Below are 22,747 nucleotides of genomic sequence, written 5' to 3' on the forward strand. Positions count from 1 at the left end.
CAACGCAACAAGTACCTCCGGTACGCCTTTTCAAGTAGGACTCGAACTCGTTTAAACTATTTTGAGCATGGCTATGAAAAGGAGCTGGCATAAAAGTTCTCAGTTTAGTTTGCGTGCTAGCTTCTGATGTACAGTAGCCTACATTTAGCCCAGGCTACTGCTAGTTGTCAGGAACGCAGCAAAGAAGACTGCACTTTTGTTTTGGCAAGCTGCCCACACTTTGAAGCGCATTAAATTGAATGTTAAAATAACCGAGCAGCGTTCAGTGCAGTACATTATTTGAACGTTTCCAATTGAGTGTCACGAGTCTGTTACAAAGTTTGCCTTTGTTCGAAGAACTTGCTACAATGTTATGTTGCAATTTGCCACGCTTACTTTACGTTCCACAAACCTTGTCTGGCTTTCTACTTTGTATCCAGTAGGCAGGGAAACCCGTTTAGGTGATCAGCTGGGAGTGTTTGCCATTCAGGCTGCGGCTCGGCCATATTGTGCAAGTGTTTGTCACATGTGAATTGCATCAATATTGAATTTAAAGCTGGGTAAACACTACCTATGGATATTTGTACATGTTTGTGCAGCAGAAGGAAAACCGCACAGATAACCGTTATGAAATTACCACTATTTGAAAACCACATGGAAATTGGAGCGATTTTTACATCACTAGTTAGAGGACAACCTGCAGAAAAATCAAATACATTTTGGAATGGTGCATTTTCATACACTGGTCACAAAAACGGTTGCACGTCCTGTTTTAAAAATGAACACCGCTCAAAAACCACACGGAATCTAGGAATAATGTGTATGTCACTGGTTACAGGACAATTTGTAGAAGACCGCTAGCTACATTTTGAAGTGTTGCATTTTGATTCAAGTGTGTCCAAGGTTCTACACTAACTTTTGACACGTTTCAGTTGGTGGCACCAGCACACATGGTCGCACCAATTTTTGTATATACTTAAAAATAATAATTGATGTTAACCTGGCCTGTGTCCCATTTTTTATTTTTTTATTTCACCTTTATTTAACCAGGTAAGCAAGTTGAGAACAAGTTCTCATTTACAATTGCGACCTGGCCAAGATAAAGCAAAGCAGTTCGACACATACAACGACACAGAGTTACACATGGAGTAAAACAAACATACAGTCAATAATACAGTAAAAAAACAAGTCTATATACAATGTGAGCAAATGTGCCGGCATTTCATACTAAACCAGGCTAATAATGACTAGCATTCTTTTAAATTGGCATGCCATTGTGTTCTTACAGTGATTAGGGTTGGGTGGTATTCAGATTTTCATTGTCATACAGTCCTCCTCGCACCCCAGGATTTACTGTATGACTGGTTTAGTACACAAGGCCCCACCCCAGAAATTAGCATAAGTCAGAGCAAATTTCCATGGTGAAAATAAATGAATTGCAGAGACAGGCAATCCAGCTCATAAAGTTACACATGTATACACTGAATTCAAATATAAACAACATGTAAAGTCCCATGTTTCATGAGTTGAAATAAAATATTCTAGAAATGTTCCATATGCACAAAAAGCTTATTTCGCTCAAATTTTGAGCAGAAATTTGTTTGCAACCCTGTTAGTTTTGATCCTTTGCCAAGATCAAGAAACTGATTAAACGGCTTGATCATTTTACAGGCAACTCTGAAATGTGCAATGCCACAGATGTCTCAAGTTTTGAGGGAGCGTGCAATTGGTATGCTCACTGCAGGAATGTCTACCAGAGTTGTTGTCAAAAAATGCTATGTTAATTTTTCTACCATGAGCCACCTCCAACGTAATTTAGAGAATTTGGCAGTATGTCCAACCGGCCTCACAACCGCAGACCACTTGTAATGTGTGGGCAAGCGCTTTACTGATGTCAATGTTGGGAACAGAGTACCCCGTGGTGGAGTTATGGTATGATCTGGCATAAGCCTCAGATAATGAACACAATTGCATTTTATCGATGGCAATTTTAATGCACAGAGATACCGTGACAATCCTGAGGCCTATTGTCGTGCCATTCATGGGATGCTCTGGATGAGTCGTTTACGACGGCGTGTACCAATTCCAGACAATATCCACCAACGTATGTTTTTTTTTTTTTACGTAGGTTGTGAAATCAATAGATTAGGGCTATATTTAAATTCACTTATTTCCTTATCAACTGCATCTTTAAAGTTGTTGCATGTTGAGTTTATATTTTTGTTCAGTGTAGGTAGGAGCTACCGAATGTCGTCATTTTTGTTAAGTTTGGACATTTCAAAAGCGGATATGAACGAGAGGCATTGTGCAAATGAAGCTTTGACATGCTTGTCTGAAGGAAAAGCATTACTGGCTCTCCAGCAGCATGTCTACACGCCGTGTCTGTGTGGAGTCTGAAGTCACTAGGGCAACGGGCCTGCCTGCTTGTCTCAGAGAAGATGGGGGAGGATCATATGAGCCAGAGGCGAACCCCCCCCCCCTCCCACAAAAAAAACCCCACAAGGAAATCAAGTCAGTGGCAGCTGTACAAATAACTCAGCCAAAGGGCTTTGACTTCACAAACATGTTAGAAATTGAACACAATATGATGCCCTGTCACCTTACTCAGTTAGCCACTTACTTAGATAGTGCTTCAGTTGCGCTTCTAAACTCTGAGAATTCACGAATGGGCGTTCTATCAGCAGACAGCGCTCTGACTGTTGTGTAGCTACTTTTCAATGTACTTTTCTCAGTGTAGCCAGCCTATTTTTCTCCAGTAAAATGCTAGAAACTTTAAGCAAAACATTAGCAAATGTAGCTGGCTACGTTCTTTCTATGATGCGCCTGAACATTAGAACTATGGTGGCCATGCATCACTTTTGCAAAAAATACCTTTTTCATTGTAAGTTCATTTACTCTGGCTGCTAGCCAAATAGCGTTGAGCTTCTGTTATCTGATATAACTGAAGCTATTTTTGGCCAAATGTGATACTCAAATGTATTTTCTGTGAAGGATAACTATAGTTGCATGTCGCTGGTCACTCTATTGAAGCAAAAAAAACACTTGACTTTCAATATAAACCGAGGCCCCAGTCAATACACAGCTGGACCTGCTTTCTCTCCTTGTGCTATTTACAAACACGCGACTGGCTCAACTGTTCAGGGGAACTACTTAAGCTTCATAATGTAACATAATGTGACAGTTGAAATGAAGAATGCAATCTGCTTTATCTCCCTAACACATTGCACAAGTTGACTGCAGGTATTTACTTAAATAGCTACAACATTTTGGAAATACTGTAGTTTCAATGGTAATGGAAAAACTATCCTGTGACTACTTCTAAATCCTTGGTATACTGCCCCAACCTAATTTGGATATATTTACTGTAATAGCAAAGAAAATAAACTGTTTTATTCAGATGCACACCAGCCAGCCAGTTTGGCGAGCAGTGTTTCTGTAGTGCACATGTGATGGATTTTTCTAAACAAATGGCCACTGGATTCAAATCAAAATCAAATCAAATTTTATTTGTCACATACACATGGTTAGCAGATGTTAATGCGAGTGTAGCGAAATGCTTGTGCTTCTAGTTCCGACAATGCAGTGATATCCAACAAGTAATCTAACTAACAATTGCAAAACTACTGTCTTATACACAGTGTAAGGGGATAAAGAATATGTACATAAGGATATATGAATGAGTGATGGTACAGAGCAGCATACAGTAGATGGTATCGAGTACAGTATATACAGATGAGTATGTAGACAAAGTAAACAAAGTGGCATAGTTAAAGTGGCTAGTGATACATGTATTACATAAGGATGCAGTCGATGATGTAGAGTACAGTATATACGTACGCATATGAGATTAATAATGTAGGGTAAGTAACATTATATAAGGTAGCATTGTTTAAAGTGGCTAGTGATATATTTACATCATTTCCCATCAATTCCCATTATTAAAGTGGCTGGAGTTGGGTCAGTGTCAATGACAGTGTGTTGGCAGCAGCCACTCAATGTTAGTGGTGGCTGTTTAACAGTCTGATGGCCTTGAGATAGAAGCTGTTTTTCAGTCTCTCGGTCCCAGCTTTGATGCACCTGTACTGACCTCGCCTTCTGGATGATAGCGGGGTGAACAGGCAGTGGTTCGGGTGGTTGATGTCCTTGATGATCTTTATGGCCTTCCTGTAACATCGGGTGGTGTAGGTGTCCTGGAGGGCAGGTAGTTTGCCCCCGGTGATGCGTTGTGCAGACCTCACTACCCTCTGGAGAGCCTTACGGTTGAGGGCGGAGCAGTTGCCGTACCAGGCGGTGATACAGCCCGCCAGGATGCTCTCGATTGTGCATCTGTAGAAGTTTGTGAGTGCTTTTGGTGACAAGCCGAATTTCTTCAGCCTCCTGAGGTTAATGAGGCGCTGCTGCGCCTTCTTCACGACGCTGTCAGTGTGAGTGGACCAATTCAGTTTGTCTGTGATGTGTATGCCGAGGAACTTAAAACTTGCTACCCTCTCCACTACTGTTCCATCGATGTGGATAGGGGGGTGTTCCCTCTGCTGTTTCCTGAAGTCCACAATCATCTCCTTAGTTTTGTTGGCGTTGAGTGTGAGGTTATTTTCCTGACACCACACTCCGAGGGCCCTCACCTCCTCCCTGTAGGCCGTCTCGTCGTTGTTGGTAATCAAGCCTACCACTGTTGTGTCGTCCGCAACTTGATGATTGAGTTGGAGGCGTGCGTGGCCACGCAGTCGTGGATGAACAGGGAGTACAGGAGAGGGCTCAGAACGCGCCCTTGTGGGGCCCCCGTGTTGAGGATCAGCGGGGAGGAGATGTTGTTGCCTACCCTCACCACCTGGGGGCGGCCCGTCAAATAATCATTATTCTGCAAGGTAGGCATAAGCTACTTTGTCGTTACCTTTTTAATTTCCTTTCCGTCTACTTGAAGACAGCTTAACTATCATTAACATTGCTAATGGCTACACAAAATGGTAGACATACAAGCCCACAGGGCTTGACATTCAGGTAAATTCATCAGTGGCACACCGGGCCAGTGCCAACTGAAAGCTACTGGCCTGAATGTAGGGGAGAAAAACAAAAATACTAGCCTGACAGGAAAGCAAATGATGCGTGCATAACTTCAATAACAGGAGTTTTTCTTTAATTTGCAGGATGAACAAGTAGCCTATACAGGGTTAATACAGACATTGTTGAGTCAAATTCAAGGACTTTCAAATAGTTTTTCAAGCACTCAATTGTAATTTAAGGACCAATGTTTTATATTGTATTGTTGTAATAGCCTATAGAGAAGAGAACTCCCCCAAAATGTATGCAAAAAAAATCTGCATCAACACTTTAACAATAATGCTCTTTTTAATAGGCCTACCCAATGGCATTCACATTTTTACATTCGAAAATGTCAATGTGTGCGTTGCCTGACTAAATAGACAGCATGCTCCATACAAACACACTCATGAAGTCCTGTCTGTGGTAGCAAGTCAGTCTCGTCATTTTAAGATGTTATTGTAACATTAAAGAAAGCGACCAAAGGACGGGCGTCCTTTGTTATGCAACGCTTTGTATTGAAAACCAAGTTGAAGACAACATTTCAATATTGTTTTGCTCATAATATAACCTCACATGGGTCTTACCGCAACAAAATTTAAACTGCGAGAAACAAACTAAAGCGCCCACATCTCTCAAGCAGATCAGAAATGAAATTGCAGAATATTTATATTAGAGCAGTAGAACTTATAAATCGGCTACCATGACTTGAATTACTTTTCTAGAACCATAACTGAATTGCGCATTCCAAATATTCAACCAAGACTTTGAACTTTTTAGATACCTGGTTTGCATACCTATTCTTGCCTTAGCATTTACTGGTAGATGTCATAATTTGGAATATCTTTCCTACTCCTACCGGTGATTTGGTCTCTGGTAAGCTGCTCCACACAACATCCAGCTGTTTGAGAGCTGCACGCTTTCTCTCCCTGACAGATGATCTGTTTCCCCCCTACTCAACTGGCAGATCGTGGACCAGATCCGGACCCTGAATGGGGTCAATAGGAACCGTGGGTCCTGACAACAAAAAATGAAATGCAAAACTTTTTATGCAGGGGGAACTTGGTCGGGCTTCAACCCCCGGTATCATATTAATCCACAAATCCAAACATTTGTGGAATTGCAGGAAATGAACTTTAAAACTGCAATTTGCTCTGCCAACAAGAAGTGTGTGAACCGTTTGGGGTTGCATGAGTTGTGAGGTGGGGATTTGTTACTAAGCCAATAAATGACTATATCCATCCGGACCTTTGCCACCTAGGACATTTTTTGTGACTGTACCTTCAGAAAAGTACATGAGTACCCCTGATCTATTTGCTTTGTGCGCATGTGATAATCAACATAAAGAACAGTTTTGCTAATCCATCTTTTTATAGATTATATAATGCCTAGATTAAAAATAGCTTTATTACAAAATCCCACTGTCAAATGGTCGCAAATGTGACTGTTTTGGTCACAGTATCGAACCCTTGGGTTGCCAACGCAGTAAGTGGAACGCAACATTTTTTCTTAATCACTTCCATAGACTTCACACTGAAATAAATAGAAAAGGGGTAAATGTTTGGTGTAGGCTAGTTTAAACTATTCAAAGGCCACACAGAAACTTGGAATAACCAGTACATGGTCGGTGAACTTTTTGAAGGCCTTTTGAATGGGGGATGTTGATTTTGGGAGGCATCTGAAATGGACCGCCTCGAATTATCTGTGCCATTTGAGAAAGAAAATGATTGCTGCATTCTAAGTCCTGTGACCACCCCCCAGAGTGTGCATGATACGATCAACAGAACAAATCCAAGATATTGATCTTGGCGTCGTGTTGGCTATACACCGAAATTCGATGTGGTTGGAAAACGTCAACTTGTGCATTTTATTTTGTTTTATTTAACTAGGCAAGTCAGTTAAGAACAAATTCTTATTTACAATGATTGCTTACAAGGGAACAGTGGGTTAACTGCCTTGTTCAGGGGCAGAACGGCAGATTTTTACCTTGTCAGCTCGGGGATTCGATCCAGCAACCTTTGGTTACTGGCCCAACGCTCCAACCACTAGGCTACCTGCTACCCCAAGTTGTGTAACATATGTTAATTAGATATGGCAAAAATAATTCATCTTAATTTAAGATGATAGTAAATGAAGCAAACTCACAATTTGTTCATTATTTGAACCATTTAGAGATGTAAAAGATGTTCCTAAGCGCAATTTAACCAGGTGCTCTAGACTAAAGTGTCCATAGTATCTATGCAGCAGACTGAACATTTGACATCCCTACCAGTAGCGCGCTTCCCATTCGCCATTCAAGTGCATAGGCAACTAGGCGTCATACACCACTTTGTAATGAGCCGGAGGCAGTATGAATTTTAAAAACATATGCTTAGTTGTTTGAAACCTGCACGTTTTATTGCATATTGAAGCATGTCTTAACTTGCTTCAAAGTAACCTAGCCAAAATCTAACCAAACCTGCAGGCAATTATTTTATAAAGACTTCCACATGCCATTGAAACCAGAAGCCTTTTTCTCTCATGTATTGTTGGTTTTCAAATCAACTTTTCTTCATTGTCTGGTAGCCAAAGGCACAATTCTAGTCATATTAGCAACCAATGCTTGTTGCATATTTAGATCTCCCCTCTTTATACATTTCTGACTGATATTTTACTCTCACATGAAATGGCTCACAATGGTGTTTTCCCACTAATTGCATTATGGAACCAAAATCGGTGCACAATGCCAGAGGTTGTTTTTTTCCACGTAAAAATTTGTATTGAAAGGCATTAAAAAATCTTAATGTGTTTTGTAAATGCAGATCTAAAATGCGTATTTTAATTTCTACTCCACATCAAGACTCATTTTGGGCTTCAGTTGCACTTCTCCACTCAGATGAGAATTCAGCTGACCGTGTAGCTAATTGTCTCTGGTAAAATACAAGATTAAGTTCAAGCAAAACATTAGATTAGGAAATGTAGCTGGCTATGTTCTTTTGATGATAAACATTAGAATTGGCCATGCATAGTTTTTGCAAGAAATATCTTGCTTTTTTATTGTAAGTTAATTTACTTGTGTGGCTGCTAGCCAAATAGCGTTGCATTTCTGATGAAAATGAAGCTATTTTCTGCCGAATAAATATACAGTTATGTTGGACGTTTACATACACCTTAGCCAATTACATTTACACTGTTTTTCACAATTCCTGACATTTAATCCTAGTAAAAATTACCTGTCTTAGGTCAGTTACGATCACCACTTTATTTTAAGAATGTTAAATGTCAGAATAATAGTGATTTATTTCAGCTTTTATTTCTTTAATCATATTCCCAGTGGGTCAGAAGTTTACATACACTCAATTAGTATTTGGTAGCATTGCCTTTAGTTTGTTTAACTTCGGTCTAACATTTTGGGTATCCTTACACAAGCTTCCCACAATAAGTTGGGTGAATTTTGGCCCATTCCTCCTGACAGAGCTGGTGTAGGTTTGTAGGCCTCCTTGCTTGCACACGATTTTCAGTTCTGCCCACAGATTTTCTATAGGATTGAGGTCAGGGCTTTGTGATGGCCACTCCAATACCTTGACTTTGTTGTCCTTAAGCCATTTTGCCACAACTTTGTAAGAATGATTTGGGTCATTGTCCATTTGGAAGACTCATTTTTGACCAAGCTTTAACATCCTGACTGATGTCTTGAGATGTTGCTTCAATATATCCACAGAATGTTCCCCCTCATGATGCCATCTATTTTGTGAAGTGCACGAGTCCCTCCTGCAGCAAAGCACCCCCACAACATGATGCCACCCCCGTGCTTCACGGTTGGGATGGTGTTCTTCGGCTTGCAAGCCTCTACTTTTTCCTCCCAAACATAACTATGGTCATTATGGCCAAACTGTTCTATTTTTTCCCCCCATCATACCAGAGGACATTTCTCCCAAAATTATGCTCTTTGTCCCCCCCATGTGCAGTTACAAACCGTAGTCTGGCTTTTTTATGTCAGTGTTGGAGCAGTGGCTTCTTCCTTGCTGAGCAGCCTTCCAGGTTATGTCAATATAGGACTCGTTTTACTGTGGATATAGATACTTTTGTACCGGTTTCCTCCAGCATCTTGACAAGGTCCTTTGCTGCTGTTCTGGGATTGATTTGTACTTTTCACACCAATGTGCGTTCTTTCTCCTAGAGATGAAGGTGTCTCCTTTCTGAGCAGGAATGACGGCTGCGTGGTCCCATGGTGTTTATACTTGCGTACTATTGTTTGAACAGATGAACGTGGTACCTTCAGGTGTTTGGAAATTGCCCCAAGGATGATCCAGACTTCTGGAGGTATGCGATTATTTTTCTGAGGTCTTGGCTGATTTCTTTTGATTTTCCCATGATGTCAAGCAGAGGCACTGCGTTTGAAGGTAGGCCTTGAAATACATCCACACGTACACCTCCAATGGACTCAAATGATGTCAATTAGCCTATCAGAAGCTTCTAAAGCCATGACATCATTTTCTGAAATGTACCAAGCTGTTTAAAGGCACAGTCAACTTAACTGGAATTGTGATAGTGAAATAATCTGTCTGTAAACAATTGTTGTAAAAATTACTTGTCATGCACAAAATAGATGTCCTAACTGACTTGCCAAAACTATAGTTTGTTAACAAGAAATTTGTGGATTGTTTGAAAAATGAGTTTTAATGACTACAACCTAAGTGTATATAACCTTCGGACTTCAACTGTGTATAGTTGCATGCCCTTGATCACAGTATTGTTGCTTGAGGTAAGTAAATATGGGCAGTTATTCTAACAAAGGTGGCGCTTGGGTTTCAAGTTTGGGGAAGGTAATTTTCACCATAAAAATGCACCGTTATAATGAAGCATTCCATGTATCCTTTCATTTGCAGACTTATTTACGATGGCCTACCAATCAGAATGTTATGATTGGATAGTTGTAATTTACACTAATAATATAACTCAATCACTGTTCGCAAAAAATACTTCAGTGTAGCGCGTAGTGGCTTAGAGTAGGCTATATCAGCCTGCGTTACTTCTCTTTGCAGAGTATTTTTTTTTTTTGCACTTCATGCAATTCTACTACACTTCATGTGACTGGAGACATTTGCAGAATCTTTTTTAAATCAACAGAGATTACTCTTGCTTACGCTGACAAATAGATCAATAAAAACCACGCCAGATCTGTATATTAGACCTACGAAAAGGGGGGGAGACAAATACAAGATGACGTCCATCTAACCTGGAGGAGGAAATTATTGTCCAAAAACAAATGTGACATTGACCCAATGATACAGATGGTGAATATGCACACTCAGTGGGGATATGGCAGATTTTTCTCTGCTGGTACTCTTTGCTGAATTAAGTTGAAAATGTTGTTAACTTAAAGACAAATTGGAGTCTTTTGTCTTCTCTTTACAGCAATATCCATTTGTTTTCCGAACTGTTTTTCCAAGATTTGTATTTTTCAATATTGTGATATTCCTGGCTGGGTCTCTATAAATTCTGCTGACAGTCGCAACTCAACGATCATCTATTTAGTATTTGCCACGGGCCCTTCCGAATCAGTTACGCAATTAAAAACAATCCACCGCAAACATATTTATTTTTTATTAATTATTCTCTGTGGCCAAAGCATGCTTTCTAGTGTAGTAGCCTATTTTGAATTATTTTTTATTTCTTTATAGACAGGAGTAAGCTATCATTTTGGCAATTTAATTTACTTTCGGGAAAGCTTAGCTTCCCTTAGCCTTATTGACGCCCCGCATATGTATTCTAACATCTTCAAATTACTCATCGGAATTCGGTAAGAATGACTCATGCCGTTGCATGTTCTCTTAAGAACATAAACTAAATGTGATTTCTGTCATTCTGAAAACAGTGGGTGTACGCCCTAATCCGGTTCCACAACCAAAGCCTATGGGTCTGGTAAATTTCTTAAATGTCCGGTATATAAAATTGCTGCCGGTCAAATGTCCAGTGCCACATTTTTCTAACGGAAACCATGCTGCAGTGGCATAGTAGGAAAATTTAATAGATTATGTAAACAAAGGAAGGAATGATGGAGGAAGATTTTAGTACAGAAGTATTTGATTGCTCAAATTTGGCAGTTGACCATTGTGGTTGTAAACACCTTGTTGTAAATTGAGGGCATTGCACTTCTAGGGTCAATATATTTTAAGTGTTGTTCTTCTGCTCCGTTGCCTCACTCGCTGTTCGACATCAAGCACTTCTTGCGTTGTGTAGCCCACTGTTTCCCAACAGAGTTCTTCGAAAACTCCCAGCTGGCCTTTTCCACATATTTGTTCAATTCGACCACAGGCACACCTGATTCATATTGACTAGTTGAATCAGGTGTTTTGGTAGTGGGAAAAGAACAAATGTAGAATGTTTGGAGAGCCCAATGAGTTGCACTTCTCTGTGCATCTGGTAACCTTGGTGGTCACCTCAACAGCCACACCACTTTCTGTTTGGCTTATTTTGGTGAACACAGACACAAGCTATTCAGGAGATAATGTTTATTGCATTTTTCCATTTTTATAGATGACTACTTTATATTATCATGAGGTGTTTGAAACCCCCACCAGTGATGAGAAATGAAAGTGTTAGCATTGTTAAGCCATGGGCTTGTATCTTGACGAATAGACTAATTTATAGAAATGACTTATGCACTTTGGTACCCCACAATTGAGTTGACTGGGTGGGAGGACTTTCAGGGTTTTGTCTCTGAGATATCTTTAGCTTGACGTCTGGAATTGAACATTGTCAATGAAACATTTTTCCCACACACTTGGGAGAATGGATGTGTGAACATTTTTAGTAAAGGCAACAACACCACCAACAACACCACCAGTGAGAGGGGGGGGGACCAGGCCAGCCAACAAGGGTTCTCTGGCTGCCAACGTCTGGCTTTCCCTGGCTCTTTCACAAACATTAATTTGCATGAAGAAACCTGCATTCATTAACACTCTCTTTTCCCATCTCTCTTTTCTCTTTCTGGCGATACAGGGCATCTATTCAGATTGATAGAGGAGTGAGAGGGAGGTAGAAAGAACAGCAGAGTGCGCATTGAGGAGTAGCTATGATTTAACACTAACAAGAAGCTCATTCTGATGTTTTCATTTCCTGGCTGTTTTTAATTGAGGTTGTTAAGAAATCTCTTCTAGAATGGTACTGTGAATCTAAGATGGAGGAGACAGGGAAGAATCTCAGCTGACTTTCAGGAAGGAAGCATTTAATATACCACACTAAAATAGCTCATGTCCTTTGGTGTAGTAGACTACTAGTACTATTTTCTGCTTGGTTGTAATATGAGCTCCTCCTGAAAAATGGACTCCAGAAACCAGTTCGTGCTGTGAAGGCTGGGACGTCCAGTGTTCTCTCTGTTCTCCTCCACTCACATGATGGGGCTCTATTAAGTGGAGCATCGGGCTACTATTGTTATGTAAGTTAGATCTCATAGGGAAATGGGTTTTGAATTCCAGGCTAGCGACTACCTTCCTAACAGTCAGTCAAGACATTCACTCTCACTCACCCTACATCTTTGGGTATGGGACTATGTGAAGTATTTATTGAAAATGTATATTTACTCAGTTGTTATTTGTTCACATTTAGAAACAAGTGTTATGGTATAAATTCTGGTATTTTTGATAAAGGCCTACGGAATCTTGTTCAGATAGTGCTGGCGGAATCGTCACAATGTCGGTTGAAGGATGAGCGTGACGCCACCTGTCGGAAGACAATGACTGAATCCGTTTCAGTGCTTACAGAGGACTCCCTAGAGTAGAATTGACCCTTAATGAAAATGGTTTTTTCTATAATTGACCCTTCCCTAAGCCCCGCCCCCTTGGTTACTGTTGCAACCTCAGACATTTTCCCGGGGAGCCCCATTCCCCATTCTAACTAGTGAAGACCCCCACAATCTCAAACTGTTTTTAATACACAATACAATTAAACAGACTATCCCTTGCTAATCAGGTGACTCTCGGCTATGTTGTGGTGGACTGTCAACAATTGCTTCACAGGATAATTACACTTTTAGTGTGGCTAGCCACTGGATGGCTCTGAATGCACTGACAGAATGCAGTCAAAGCTACTAACAATCTTGTTCACATTGGCATTTTGAAGTGACTCAAATCAACAAAAAAACTGCATATCCAATTAGAATCTGATCTTTTTCCTACAGTCTGAACATCCAAAAAGCACATCTCATCTGATATTTCAAGCCACATTTAAAAATTTAAATCGGATACAAATCTAATTCCTGGCATTGACTGGTTTTAACTGTCAAATCTGATTTATTTGCCCTCAAGTTGTTTTTAGACTTATTTGGCATTGCTTGCTAGCTTCTCTGGCAGTTTGACAAATGGAAGTGGTAGCAAACTAGCTAAAGTTACAAACACATTAGTGAATGTGCTAGCAAGTTAAGCAACTACCTATCTAGCTAGTTGACTGCTGTGGATAGCCAAAAAGGAGTCATTTTTAAAGTTGGATCATCTTATACTTTGAGGCTTTAATGAAAGTGTTCTTACACTATGATTTCAAACATTCAAAGCAGCTGGGAGACTTCCATCGTGAGCATTGTCAGTCATCTTAACTTACTAGACAAGTTTTGAGTGCAAGGAAGCATGAATGGCACTTGAACCATACACGTGGTACAGAATGGCACTTGAACCAGACAGATCTTTTGGGTTCAATATCATTACATTGTATATTTTTGAATGTATGCATTAATGAATCAATTGTACAATCAATTTGACTTTGGTAAAAATGATCTAACTACTAAAAATGATCTAAGACCCATGACGTCATTCATAGTCAGTTTGAGGCTTGAGCAAAGATGATCTTGACTGGGAGAGATGTGAGGCGGGGGGAGATGAAGTGAATGAATAATGTTTTTGGTGACCTTCAGCTTTGTAATCAGAAATATTTTATGTTATGCTTTGCATATTAGCACAAACAAGAGGGGTAGTGAATTTATGTTGGCTTCAACTGTAAGCTAGTAAGGAAAGTTGGCCTACAAAGCTGGAAGCTTCTTGCGTTGTAAAGTTTTCTAGCCTGTACTGGACATTGTTTTGGGAACAGTAATTAAGTTTCAAATGTTACTCAAGTGTGTTAACTAACGTGCAGCGTAAGTGGTGATGCCACCCAGACTTCAGTGTGTTCAGTGGTTCCTCAGGACAGGCTAGAGCTAGCACTGAGTAAGTGGCGCAGGCACGGTGCTCTCGCGCTATAAGGACACATTGGCTGCGCTGACAGACAGATTTGATCCTCGCTCAATCAGTAGATGACGTGAGACACGTTTGACAGAAGTACAGAAAGTGAAACAAATTCTAGTTTCGAAAAAGTGTTGAAGTTTCAGTGTACCGCGCAACACTACTCCAAACACATGTTTGCTAAGAGCAGCTGATTAAACAAAGGTTAGCAATGTGATGGCACAAATTAATGTCCAAGTAAAGTGAACTTGCCACACAGCGCAAGAAGCCTGTTTGCAGGTGCTTATGGTTTCTAAGATATTCCAGTGAGAGTAATTGGTTCCTACGAATGTAAGTTGCATAATATTAGGAGTACATTTTTATTCTTAAATAAAAATATTTACCCTGGTTTAATAACCGTGGCCTACACCACTGGGCACAGAAGACCCATCATTACCATGACAAATAGCGTAGCCTTGTCAGCAGTCTGAATGCACATTCGATTTGGTCACTTAAAACGGCAGTGTGAACAAAGCTCTAGTGCTCTCAAATTGTATCCTGATGTCGACAGTAGATTAGTTAAATTCATATATACACTGCTCAAAAAAATAAAGGGAACACTTAAACAACACAATGTAACTCCAAGTCAATCAAACTTCTGTGAAATCAAACTGTCCACTTAGGAAGCAACACTGATTGACAATACATTTCACATGCTGTTGTGCAAATGGAATAGACAACAGGTGGAAATTATAGGCAATTAGCAAGACACCCCCAATAAAGGAGTTGTTTCTATGCTTCCTGGCTGATGTTTTGGTCACATTTGAATGCTGGCGGTGTTTTCACTCTAGTGGTAGCAAGAGACGGAGTCTACAACCCACACAAGTGGCTCAGGTAGTGCAGCTCATCCAGGATGGCACATCAATGCGAGCTGTGGCAAGAAGGTTTGCTGTGTCTGTCAGCGTAGTGTCCAGAGCATGGAGTCGCTACCAGGAGACAGGCCAGTACATCAGGAGACGTGGAGGAGGCAACAACCCAGCAGCAGGACCGCTACCTCCGCCTTTGTGCAAGGAGGAGCAGGAGGAGCACTGCCAGAGCCCTGCAAAATGACCTCCAGCAGGCCACAAATGTGCATGTGTCTGCTCAAACGGTCAGAAACAGACTCCATGAGGGTGGTATGAGGGCCCGACTTCCACAGGTGGGGGTTGTGCTTACAGCCCAACACCGTGCAGGACGTTTTTCATTTGCCAGAGAACACCAAGATTGGCGCCCTGTGCTCTTCACAGATGAAAGCAGGTTCACACTGAGCACTTGACAGTCTGGAGGCGCCGTGGAGAACGTTCTGCTGCCTGCAACATCCTCCAGCATGACCGGTTTGGCGGTGGGTCAGTCATGGTGTGGGGTGGCATTTCTTTTGGGGGCCGCACAGCCCTCCATGTGCTCGCCAGAGGTAGCTTGACTGCTATTAGGTACCGAGATGAGATCCTCAGACCCCTTGTGAGACCATATGCTGGTGCGGTTGGCCCTGGGTTCCTCCTAATGCAAGACAATGCTAGACCTCATGTGGCTGGAGTGTGTCAGCAGTTCCTGCAAGAGGAAGGCATTGATGCTATGGACTGGCCCACCCATTCCCCAGACCTGAATCCAATTGAGCACATCTGGGACATCATGTCTCGCTCCATCCACCAACGCCACGTTGCACCACAGACTGTCCAGGAGTTGGCGGATGCTTCAGGAGACTCCCTCAGGAGACCAGCCGCCACCTCATCAGGAGCATGCCCAGGCGTTGTAGGGAGGTCATACAGGCACGTGGAGGCCACACACACTACTGAGCCTCATTTTGACTTGTTTTAAGGACATTAAATCAAAGTTGTATCAGCCTGTAGTGTGGTTTTCCACTTTAATTTTGAGTGTGACTCCAAATCCAGACCTCCATGGGTTGATACATTTGATTTCCATTGATAATTTGTGTGATTTTGTTGTCAGCACATTCAACTACGAAAAGAAAGTATTTAATAAGAATATTTCATTCACTCAGATCTAGGATGTGTTATCTTAGTGTTCCCTTTATTTTTTTGAGCAGTGTATACACACACACACACACACACACACAGTTGAAGTTTACATACACTTAAGTTGGAGTCATTAAAACTCATTTTTCAACCACTCCACAAATTTCTTTTGAACAAACTATAGTTTTGGCAAGTCGTTTAGGACCTCTATGTGCATGACACAAGTAATTTTTCCAACAATTGTTTACAGACAGATTATTTCACTTATAATTCACTGTACCACAATTCCAGTGGTTCATACGTTTACATACACTAAGTTGACTATGCCTTTAAACAGCTTGAAGTTCCAGAAAATTATGTCATGGCTTTAGAAGCTTCTGATAGGCTAATTGACTCAAATGATGTCAATACCTGTGGATGTATTTCAAGGCCTACCTCAAACTCAGTGCATTTTTGCTTGACATCATGGGAAAATCAAAAGAAATCAGCCAAGACATCAGAAAAATAATTGTAGACAAGTCTGGTTCATCCTGGAGCAATTTCCAAACGCCTGAAGGTACCACGTCCATCTGCACAAACAATAGTATAAACACCATGGGACCACATAGCCGTCATATCGCTCAGGAAGGAGATGCATTCTGCAAATCAATCCTAGAACAACAGCAATGGACCATGTCAAGATGCTGGAGGAAACGGGTACAAAAGTATCTATATCCGCAGTAAAACAAGTCCTATATAGACATAACCTGAAAGGCCGCTCAGCAAGGAAGAAGCCACTGCTCCAAAACCGCCATAAAAAAGCCAGACTACGATTTGCAACTGCACATGGGGACAACGATCGTACTTTTTGGAGAAATGTCCTCTGGTCTGATGGGGGGGGAAAGAATAGAACCGTTTGGCCATAATGACCATCGTTCTGTTTGGAGGGAAAAGGGAAGGCTTACAAGCCGAAGAACACTATCCCAACTGTGAAGCATGGGGGTGGCAGCATCATGTTGTGGGGGTGCTTTGCTGCAGGAGGGACTGGTTCACATCACAAAATAGATGGCATCATTAGGGGGGGGACATTATGTGGAGATATTGAAGCAACATCCCAAGACATCAGTCAGGAAGTTAAAGCTTGGTCGCAAATGGGTCTTCCAAATGGACAGTGATCCCACGCATACTTCCAAAGTTGTGGCAAAATGGCTTAAGGACAACAAAGTCAAGGCATTGGAGTGGCTATCACAAATCCCTGACCTCAATCCTATAGAACATTTGTGGGCATACCTGGAAAAGTGTGTGTGATCAAGGCCTACAAACCTGACTGTTGCACCAGCTCTGTCAGGAGGAATGGGCCAAAATTCTTGTGGAATGGGCCAAAAAAGCTTGTGGAAGGCTACCCAAAATGATTGACCCAAGTTAAACCATTTTAAAGGCAATGCTACCAAATACTAATTGAGTGCATGTAAACTTCTGACCCACTGGGAATGTGATGAAAGAAATAAAAGCTGAAATAAATCATTCTCTCAACTATTATTATGGCATTTCATATTCTTAAAATAAAGTGGTGATCCTTACTCACCTTAGACAGGGAATTATTACTAGGATTAAATGTCAGGAATTTTGAAATTTAGTTTAAATGTATTTGGCTAAGGTGTATGTAACCTGACTTGAACTGGGTGTATAAATAAATAATCTTGGCTTCCAATCACACATTTGGAGAAACCTCGCTAATATAACTAGTTAACATTAGCATCGATTTCAATTTTGGCCAGTCGAGCTAGCTGACCCAGCTAGTAAACAATGGAGCCAAAGAATAATTTCAGATTAGAAAAATACTCCAACAGGCTTTGCATTTCAGGAATTAGTTCCATGTACCCCTGGTGTACTGATCAATTATTTAACCATGTAAACCATTTTTTGATATGTCTGTTTTTGCCACTTGCTTAATTAGCTTCCTTGCATTTGGAACGTGTGTGTCTGAGGCTGGTCAGACCCGAACCTGCTTAGTAACAGTTGTGATCGGTTGCCCAAAATTAAAGGATTGGGTTTAACAAAGTGTCAAGTTATTTTCATTTTATTTAGTGTCTTTGGCTATTCTATACATTCCTCCTTTTTTGATGTAACTTTTTTTTGGTGGGAGGGGACATTAGGCAATAAAACAAATCTGGGGAACACTAGGCTAATTTGTTTAAATAGAAAGGATCTAATGAACATGAAAACAATCCTGTCTGTCTTTAAGTTAACAGGATAATGTATAAACTAATAGTCCATCTCCTATTAGCTTACAGAGGGTTAACCCAATTGTGCAGGTTGTTAAATCATTGTTTGATTTCGGCCCTGTGTGTGTTTGCCCCATATTTGTGTTTGTCATTATTGATTCTCTGGGGGTTGGTTTTGTGCTGCTGTCATTGTGCATTGGTTCCCCCTGCTCCCCTCCTAACCTCCGCCCCGGTCGGTGGTGTGACCTTCAGGGCTCTCTGACCTGCCATTCCAACCCCCCTCATCACACCCCGTCACCCCGCTCCCTCCCTGGTCTGCTGTCCTGTGCCTGCGGCTCCCACCAGCACCCTTCACAAAAAGAGCCCTAATTGAGTCGGCCAGGAGAAGCAGCTGTGCCACAGAGCTGGAAGCCAGCCAGCCAGCATCGGTCACTGCAGAACCAACCACGGAAACAGCAAAACAAGGCTGTCCCTGGTCTCGCTGCCAGGTGATTGGCTGTACCGGGTGATCATGTGACCGGGTGCTGGCTGGATGAGCTTTCCACGTCTGACACAGTTGAGGGAGATGGGATGGAGAATGTCACTGCTACCGAAATGGGGTAAGGTTTTCCTTTCTGTGTTTTTAAAGACCCCCTCTTCCTTTCAATGATGGACAAAAAATTGAGAGAAACGTTTTTTAAATTCTGTCTGTTAATGGGGATTAGGGGCAGGCAGGGAGCAGCTAGTGTGAATAGTGAGGCATAGCCACTAAGCCTTTTGTTTTGATGGTTGGTTGGTGGGAGAGGGAGGAAGAGGACTGAGGGTGTGGGGGATGTGCATTCATTGCATGCATCCTCTACTCTCACTTTATCATCACTGCAAGGGCTGTGTGAAAAGAAAAAAAACCTGCATTGTGTTTGAGGAGGAAAGGAAAACAAGTAAAGGATTGGAAAAATGAGGTGAATGAGAACCTGCTCATGGCCAAATGCCCAAAATATCAGTGCTGCTGGTGTGTGTGGTGTACTAAGATGGTGGAGGAGAAGAGTGGGCTGGTCCTTAGGATTCTGCTGGTTAGCCTAGCGACCGGTTTTGCTCAAACAAAGCAGACATGTCATTGTGGCTGTGTGATGCTGTCTTTCTCTGGTTGCTATGGGGTTGGTCTGTCGGTGGTTGTCTTAGTCTGTGTTGACTTCGTCATTGGTTAATCCCTGGTTGTATTGTGTGTAGCGCCGGGTTAGTTGGGCCAAGTGTAGGCTAACGCCACTAAGTGGCTGCCTACTGTTTCTTTGTGGTGTCAAGGGAAGGGCATTTGACGCTCTGCAGCTGACTGCAGGGTTTTTCTGGTCTAGCTATCTGCTTAGGGGGTATCCACCATACAGTGTCACACACACACACGCAGAAAACCTTATCCATCCAGTGTAGTGCTACATTCCCTGCCAGTGTCAGGCGAAAGGGAAATGTAAGCGCCTGCCTGGTTGTTTTATCGTGTCAAGATGGAATCCTCATTTGGAGAGAGGGAGGCGTTTACACGGTGGGTAGGACGCAGAGAGAATTGGCTCTGAATTGGAAACCATTACTGATGGACCTACACAAGGTGTATCCTTTTCATTATTCATTTTAATGCACCAGCAAGCATCAACCGGTAAAATGTAGAATTTGCTCAATTTAAGCAGGAGATGCATTTTGAGAAGATTGATGCAATATTCATGAGGTAGTAAGAGGCAGTCCTCTTCTTCCTCAGCCCCCTCTGTTCTTTCATTCGCTCTTTCCCCCTTTGCTTCTCATTGCTCGCACCCCCTTTAAACCCTTTGTAGGCTAAATTTGACAGGTTTATATGGTAGTGCTATTAGCGGTTTGCTTTGTTCGATGTTGCTTTGTTTTCTCTAGTGATATTACTGACTGGTTTTTAGTGGGTTGAATTCTGTGGGGGCATAGCTAAGTATGCAGAGGGAGTGGACATGGTAAGATTCTAGATTTTTTTTTTTTAACATATTGTGCCGATGGGCATTAGTCATTGTATTGGTCCGTTGGATTATTCATAAAATAAATAGCAGTGTGTTTTCATCCATGGACTAACCTACTAAATGCACACTCGTTTTTCACCTAGAATGGAATCAATGTAGCCTACTAGCCTAATTAAAATCTCAGAACATTAGCCTAATATCTGCAGGAAATAAATTACTAAACCTTGAGGCGATAACTGTGTACATTATGGGGCTGTGCGGAGAAGTAGGCGAATATGGAAATAGTGCGATGATGGAGATGCAGATGGCCCTAAATGATCATTCGATTTAGAAACTGATTTGGATGTTGATGTAATTGCAAATGCAATTATGGAACTGGAAAAGGAAAGGCAATAACTAGTTTTCATTTGCATGCATTCAGTTGTGCAACTGACTAGTTATCTTCCCCATAGAGGCTTGTGTAATTTTTATTACAAGTTGCATAACTATCTAACACAAACCGCTGTATTCACTATAATATAATAGTTTTAATGTTAATATGACACTGGGGCATAGTGAAACAATCATCTCAGCATTGCAACCTCATGATCCCAGTCCCCTTCAGAGTCAGCACTATACTGGCTGTTAAATTATGGTGATGATAAGCGCTCTCTCTTTTTTATTTTTTATGGCGGAGGCTGGAATTGAATCTCCAAAATGGCCGCAAATTGAACTACCTCGGTCTGCATCTGTAAACAGGGGAATGTATTGTCTCACCTGCAATTCTCCCCTGTATTGTAAATGCATGAAGTGGCAGTGTATCAATAAAAGAAGAAAAATGTCCCTCCCCTGATCCAATTTTGGTGATGGTGGTGTTTTAGAAATGTGTTTTGGTTACCCCTGCGCATCAGCCAGTGCATTGACAGAATTCACTGGGTTGTTCTGGAATGTTGAATTTTAGACTTAAGTGGTTCTGGAATGCTCCTGAGTGTTCTTCTCTGCCCATCCTGTGTATCGGCTCCATCCTAGTGAGGGCAATATTGACATTTACAGACTCACTGCCCAATCAACCCAGTCTAATTGACTCGCTGAATTCAGTTGGATCAGAATTGGAATTGCTCATCTTGTCTAGAACTTTGTCAAACAAATCATTTTAGCCTTGGAAACCAGAACAATGTTGCAACCAAGGCCATGGTTCATAATTACTAATAGGGCACTGAAGTTGCTTTGATTAGTCATTGTCGAACTGTGGGTAATATAGGCAACTGTGTAGGCTAGTCAGTTAGCTCTACGCTGTATGCTTGCAGCTGAAGCCTTCTGCCACGCACAACTGGCAAAGGAAGAGATCCTTTGAAAGGTCTGCATGCCAAGGCCATTGCTGATATCTAACATGTCACTGATTAATTTAGTAACAATAGAGTGATACATTTTTCCACCGCAGTGATCTAGTTAATACCCGCCCGCTTGCTGCTTCCCTCCACCCTCTCTATAATGGATGATCTAAAAATACAAACTTTTCCTTAGCGAGACGAGCGAGTGCCCCTCTGTCGTGTTGAGTTGTCTTCACATGGCAGTATGGGGCTGTGTGGCGCGCGAGTAATGGTGTTCCCTTAGCTGCCGAGCCCATCTTCTGTCTTCTAGATCTCGTCTTCTCAGCTGATTGCCGCAAGAGCGAGGTTAACACATTAATAAGCCTGCCTTTTAAACGTGGCCTAGTTGGAATGCACTGTGTGGTCTTTAGTATCATGCATCAAGTGTATAGCCTACATATTGGCCCTAAATTGCACAGAGATTTTAACGTCAGTGGACATGGCCTATGTTGTGTGGAATATCAATATCGTGTTGTAGAATGTGCTTAATCTGCTTATCGTTATGATATACGTTTTCTATTTAATTAGGTAGTACCGCTTATGGCCGTGTCTATTGAGAATGGAGTGGATGTCATGTCTGTGGTATTTGGCAATTAACCACTTGACAGGTGGGATGGTACCGTTCTGCTCTGTCTGCTGCTGCCCATCTCATCAGTGTCTGCCTGTGGATTGGGCTTCCTCTGCAGTGAAGATTTTCAGTTGAAATCATTTGACCATCCATTTTGTCTTTTGTATGATCTTTTTATTCTTGTCTATGCAATATTGTTTCAGAAGACATTTAGCTAAAAGGTAGCCTAATAACAAACCTCCTATAGTACAATTATGGTGAAAGCCAGAATTGTCATAATTAGGCCATCACTTTCATCAAGTGTCATTTGTTCAAAATCCTAGAAGGGGGAACGCAGTAAAGCAAAATCTACCCGGGTGTAAATTATTCACAAGTCTAGTGTTTTCCAATCTGTGTGTATGTTAGAATTGTTCTTATCCCAAAGCCGTAGCAGGCATTTACAATTCTGATTTTCTAGATCTGACCCTACTTTCTCAAATGTTTAA

General features: G+C 41.5%; 1 protein-coding gene across 2 annotated transcripts in view; it reads left to right on the forward strand.

The window, feature by feature from the left end:
- LOC115127012 (adenomatous polyposis coli protein-like) overlaps positions 1 to 22,747 on the forward strand; it is a 55,379-nt gene that overhangs the window by 343 nt on the left and 32,289 nt on the right. The window contains exon 1 of one of the 2 annotated variants that reach the window (XM_029656660.2): positions 18,916 to 19,001. The exons of the other annotated variant lie outside the window; for it this stretch is intronic. The gene's annotated coding sequence lies outside the window, so the exon portion shown is untranslated. Of the gene's footprint in view, positions 1 to 18,915; positions 19,002 to 22,747 lie in introns of those variants that run through there. 2 annotated transcript variants of the gene reach the window in all.

The sequence above is a fragment of the Oncorhynchus nerka genome, linkage group LG4, assembly GCF_034236695.1.
Source record: "Oncorhynchus nerka isolate Pitt River linkage group LG4, Oner_Uvic_2.0, whole genome shotgun sequence".
NCBI lineage: Eukaryota > Metazoa > Chordata > Actinopteri > Salmoniformes > Salmonidae > Oncorhynchus > Oncorhynchus nerka.